Genomic DNA, 6,650 nt, shown 5'->3' on the forward strand with positions numbered 1-6,650 from the left:
GCCTTGCTTGGGAGCATCCCCACCCAGAGTGGCCCCGCCCTGGGCTTTCTCCAGACATCCAAAGCCTCAGGAGAGCTACTGACACACGTCCTCACAGCTAGAAGCAGTATTATAGTAGTTATATTCTTGTACATAGGAGCAGTATTATAGTAGTTATATTCTTGTACATAGGAGCAGTATTATAGTAGTTATATTCTTGTACATAAGAGGCAGTATTATAGTAGTTATATTCTTCTACATAGGAGCAGTATTATAGTAGTTATATTCCTGTACATAGGAGGCAGTATTATAGTAGTTATATTCTTCTACATAGGAGCAGTATTATAGTAGTTATATTCTTGTACATAGGAGGCAGTATTATAGTAGTTATATTCTTGTACATAGGAGCAGTATTATAGTAGTTATATTCTTGTACATAGGAGCAGTATTATAGTAGTTATATTCTTGTACATAGGAGGAAGTATTATAGTAGTTATATTCTTGTACATAGGAGGCAGTATTATAGTAGTTATATTCTTGTACATAGGAGCAGTATTATAGTAGTTATATTCTTGTACATAAGAGGCAGTATTATAGTAGTTATATTCTTCTACATAGGAGCAGTATTATAGTAGTTATATTCCTGTACATAGGAGGCAGTATTATAGTAGTTATATTCTTCTACATAGGAGCAGTATTATAGTAGTTATATTCTTGTACATAGGAGCAGTATTATAGTAGTTATATTCTTGTACATAGGAGCAGTATTATAGTAGTTATATCCTTGTACATAGGAGGCAGTATTATAGTAGTTATATTCTTGTACATAGGAGCAGTATTATAGTAGTTATATTCTTGTACATAGGAGCAGTATTATAGTAGTTATATTCTTGTACATAGGAGGAAGTATTATAGTAGTTATATTCTTGTACATAGGAGGCAGTATTATAGTAGTTATATTCTTGTACATAGGAGCAGTATTATAGTAGTTATATTCTTGTACATAGGAGCAGTATTATAGTAGTTATATTCTTGTACATAGGAGCACTATTATAGTAGTTATATTCTTGTACATAGGAGCAGTATTATAGTAGTTATATTCTTGTACATAGGAGCAGTATTATAGTAGTTATATTCTTGTACATAGGAGGCAGTATTATAGTAGTTATATTCTTGTACATAGGAGCAGTACTATAGTAGTTATAGTCTTGTACATAGGAGCAGTATTATAGTAGTTGTATTCTTGTACATAGGAGCAATATTATAGTAGTTATATTCTTGTACATAGGAGCAGTATTATAGTAGTTATATTCTTGTACATAGAAGCAGTATTATAGTAGTTATATTCTTGTACATAGGAGTAGTATTATAGTAGTTATATTCTTGTACATAGGAGCAGTATTATAGTAGTTATATTCTTGTACATAGGAGCAGTATTATAGTAGTTATATTCTTGTACATAGGAGCAGTATTATAGTAGTTATATTCTTGTACATAGGAGCAGTATTATAGTAGTTATATTCTTGTACATAGGAGCAGTATTATAGTAGTTATATTCTTGTACATAGGAGCAGTATTATAGTAGTTATATTCTTGTACATAGGAGGCAGTATTATAGTAGTTATATTCTTGTACATAGGAGCAGTATTATAGTAGTTATATTCTTGTACATAGAAGCAGTATTATAGTAGTTATATTCTTGTACATAGGAGCATTATTATAGTAGTTATATTCTTGTACATAGGAGGAAGTATTATAGTAGTTATATTCTTGTACATAGGAGCAGTATTATAGTAGTTATATTCTTGTACATAGGAGCAGTATTATAGTAGTTATATTCTTGTACATAGGAGCAGTATTATAGTAGTTATATTCTTGTACATACTGTAGGAGCAGTATTATAGTAGTTATATTCTTGTACATAGGAGGCAGTATTATAGTAGTTATATTCTTGTACATAGGAGCAGTATTATAGTAGTTATATTCTTGTACATAGGAGCAGTATTATAGTAGTTATATTCTTGTACATAGGAGCAGTATTATAGTAGTTATATTCTTGTACATAGAAGCAGTATTATAGTAGTTATATTCTTGTACATAGAAGCAGTATTATAGTAGTTATATTCTTGTACATAGGAGCAGTATTATAGTAGTTATATTCTTGTACATAGGAGCAGTAATATAGTAGTTATATTCTTGTACATAGGAGCAGTATTATAGTAGTTATATTCTTGTACATAGAAGCAGTATTATAGTAGTTATATTCTTGTACATAGGAGCAGTATTATAGTAGTTATATTCTTGTACATAGGAGCAGTAATATAGTAGTTATATTCTTGTACATAGGAGCAGTATTATAGTAGTTATATTCTTGTACATAGGAGCAGTATTATAGTAGTTATATTCTTGTACATAGGAGCAGTATTATAGTAGTTATATTCTTGTACATAGGAGCAGTATTATAGTAGTTATATTCTTGTACATAGGAGGCAGTATTATAGTAGTTATATTCTTGTACATAGGAGCAGTATTATAGTAGTTATATTCTTGTACATAGAAGCAGTATTATAGTAGTTATATTCTTGTACATAGGAGCAGTATTATAGTAGTTATATTCTTGTACATAGGAGCAGTATTATAGTAGTTATATTCTTGTACATAAGAGGCAGTATTATAGTAGTTATATTCTTCTACATAGGAGCAGTATTATAGTAGTTATATTCCTGTACATAGGAGGCAGTATTATAGTAGTTATATTCTTCTACATAGGAGCAGTATTATAGTAGTTATATTCTTGTACATAGGAGGCAGTATTATAGTAGTTATATTCTTGTACATAGGAGCAGTATTATAGTAGTTATATTCTTGTACATAGGAGCAGTATTATAGTAGTTATATTCTTGTACATAGGAGGAAGTATTATAGTAGTTATATTCTTGTACATAGGAGGCAGTATTATAGTAGTTATATTCTTGTACATAGGAGCAGTATTATAGTAGTTATATTCTTGTACATAAGAGGCAGTATTATAGTAGTTATATTCTTCTACATAGGAGCAGTATTATAGTAGTTATATTCCTGTACATAGGAGGCAGTATTATAGTAGTTATATTCTTCTACATAGGAGCAGTGTTATAGTAGTTATATTCTTGTACATAGGAGCAGTATTATAGTAGTTATATTCTTGTACATAGGAGCAGTATTATAGTAGTTATATCCTTGTACATAGGAGGCAGTATTATAGTAGTTATATTCTTGTACATAGGAGCAGTATTATAGTAGTTATATTCTTGTACATAGGAGCAGTATTATAGTAGTTATATTCTTGTACATAGGAGGAAGTATTATAGTAGTTATATTCTTGTACATAGGAGGCAGTATTATAGTAGTTATATTCTTGTACATAGGAGCAGTATTATAGTAGTTATATTCTTGTACATAGGAGCAGTATTATAGTAGTTATATTCTTGTACATAGGAGCAGTATTATAGTAGTTATATTCTTGTACATAGGAGCAGTATTATAGTAGTTATATTCTTGTACATAGGAGCAGTATTATAGTAGTTATATTCTTGTACATAGGAGGCAGTATTATAGTAGTTATATTCTTGTACATAGGAGCAGTACTATAGTAGTTATAGTCTTGTACATAGGAGCAGTATTATAGTAGTTGTATTCTTGTACATAGGAGCAATATTATAGTAGTTATATTCTTGTACATAGGAGCAGTATTATAGTAGTTATATTCTTGTACATAGAAGCAGTATTATAGTAGTTATATTCTTGTACATAGGAGTAGTATTATAGTAGTTATATTCTTGTACATAGGAGCAGTATTATAGTAGTTATATTCTTGTACATAGGAGCAGTATTATAGTAGTTATATTCTTGTACATAGGAGCAGTATTATAGTAGTTATATTCTTGTACATAGGAGCAGTATTATAGTAGTTATATTCTTGTACATAGGAGCAGTATTATAGTAGTTATATTCTTGTACATAGGAGCAGTATTATAGTAGTTATATTCTTGTACATAGGAGGCAGTATTATAGTAGTTATATTCTTGTACATAGGAGCAGTACTATAGTAGTTATAGTCTTGTACATAGGAGCAGTATTATAGTAGTTATATTCTTGTACATAGGAGGAAGTATTATAGTAGTTATATTCTTGTACATAGGAGGCAGTATTATAGTAGTTATATTCTTGTACATAGGAGCAGTATTATAGTAGTTATATTCTTGTACATAGGAGCAGTATTATAGTAGTTATATTCTTGTACATAGGAGCAGTATTATAGTAGTTATATTCTTGTACATAGGAGCAGTATTATAGTAGTTATATTCTTGTACATAGGAGCAGTATTATAGTAGTTATATTCTTGTACATAGGAGCAGTATTATAGTAGTTATATTCTTGTACATAGGAGGCAGTATTATAGTAGTTATATTCTTGTACATAGGAGCAGTACTATAGTAGTTATAGTCTTGTACATAGGAGCAGTATTATAGTAGTTGTATTCTTGTACATAGGAGCAGTATTATAGTAGTTATATTCTTGTACATAGGAGCAGTATTATAGTAGTTATATTCTTGTACATAGAAGCAGTATTATAGTAGTTATATTCTTGTACATAGGAGTAGTATTATAGTAGTTATATTCTTGTACATAGGAGTAGTATTATAGTAGTTATATTCTTGTACATAGGAGCAATATTATAGTAGTTATATTCTTGTACATAGGAGCAGTATTATAGTAGTTATATTCTTGTACATAGGAGGCAGTATTATAGTAGTTATATTCTTGTACATAGGAGCAGTATTATAGTAGTTATATTCTTGTACATAGGAGGCAGTATTATAGTAGTTATATTCTTCTACATAGGAGCAGTATTATAGTAGTTATATTCCTGTACATAGGAGGCAGTATTATAGTAGTTATATTCTTCTACATAGGAGCAGTATTATAGTAGTTATATTCTTGTACATAGGAGCAGTATTATAGTAGTTATATTCTTGTACATAGGAGCAGTATTATAGTAGTTATATCCTTGTACATAGGAGGCAGTATTATAGTAGTTATATTCTTGTACATAGGAGCAGTATTATAGTAGTTATATTCTTGTACATAGGAGCAGTATTATAGTAGTTATATTCTTGTACATAGGAGGAAGTATTATAGTAGTTATATTCTTGTACATAGGAGGCAGTATTATAGTAGTTATATTCTTGTACATAGGAGCAGTATTATAGTAGTTATATTCTTGTACATAGGAGCAGTATTATAGTAGTTATATTCTTGTACATAGGAGCAGTATTATAGTAGTTATATTCTTGTACATAGGAGCAGTATTATAGTAGTTATATTCTTGTACATAGGAGCAGTATTATAGTAGTTATATTCTTGTACATAGGAGGCAGTATTATAGTAGTTATATTCTTGTACATAGGAGCAGTACTATAGTAGTTATAGTCTTGTACATAGGAGCAGTATTATAGTAGTTGTATTCTTGTACATAGGAGCAATATTATAGTATTTATATTCTTGTACATAGGAGCAGTATTATAGTAGTTATATTCTTGTACATAGAAGCAGTATTATAGTAGTTATATTCTTGTACATAGGAGCATTATTATAGTAGTTATATTCTTGTACATAGGAGGAAGTATTATAGTAGTTATATTCTTGTACATAGGAGCAGTATTATAGTAGTTATATTCTTGTACATAGGAGCAGTATTATAGTAGTTATATTCTTGTACATAGGAGCAGTATTATAGTAGTTATATTCTTGTACATACTGTAGGAGCAGTATTATAGTAGTTATATTCTTGTACATAGGAGGCAGTATTATAGTAGTTATATTCTTGTACATAGGAGCAGTATTATAGTAGTTATATTCTTGTACATACTGTAGGAGCAGTATTATAGTAGTTATATTCTTGTACATAGGAGCAGTATTATAGTAGTTATATTCTTGTACATAGAAGCAGTATTATAGTAGTTATATTCTTGTACATAGAAGCAGTATTATAGTAGTTATATTCTTGTACATAGGAGCAGTATTATAGTAGTTATATTCTTGTACATAGGAGCAGTAATATAGTAGTTATATTCTTGTACATAGGAGCAGTATTATAGTAGTTATATTCTTGTACATAGAAGCAGTATTATAGTAGTTATATTCTTGTACATAGGAGCAGTATTATAGTAGTTATATTCTTGTACATAGGAGCAGTAATATAGTAGTTATATTCTTGTACATAGGAGCAGTATTATAGTAGTTATATTCTTGTACATAGGAGCAGTATTATAGTAGTTATATTCTTGTACATAGGAGCAGTATTATAGTAGTTATATTCTTGTACATAGGAGCAGTATTATAGTAGTTATATTCTTGTACATAGGAGGCAGTATTATAGTAGTTATATTCTTGTACATAGGAGCAGTATTATAGTAGTTATATTCTTGTACATAGAAGCAGTATTATAGTAGTTATATTCTTGTACATAGGAGCAGTATTATAGTAGTTATATTCTTGTACATAGGAGCAGTATTATAGTAGTTATATTCTTGTACATAAGAGGCAGTATTATAGTAGTTATATTCTTCTACATAGGAGCAGTATTATAGTAGTTATATTCCTGTACATAGGAGGCAGTATTATAGTAG

The sequence above is a fragment of the Bufo bufo genome, chromosome 1, assembly GCF_905171765.1.
Source record: "Bufo bufo chromosome 1, aBufBuf1.1, whole genome shotgun sequence".
NCBI classification, from domain to species: Eukaryota; Metazoa; Chordata; class Amphibia; order Anura; family Bufonidae; genus Bufo; species Bufo bufo.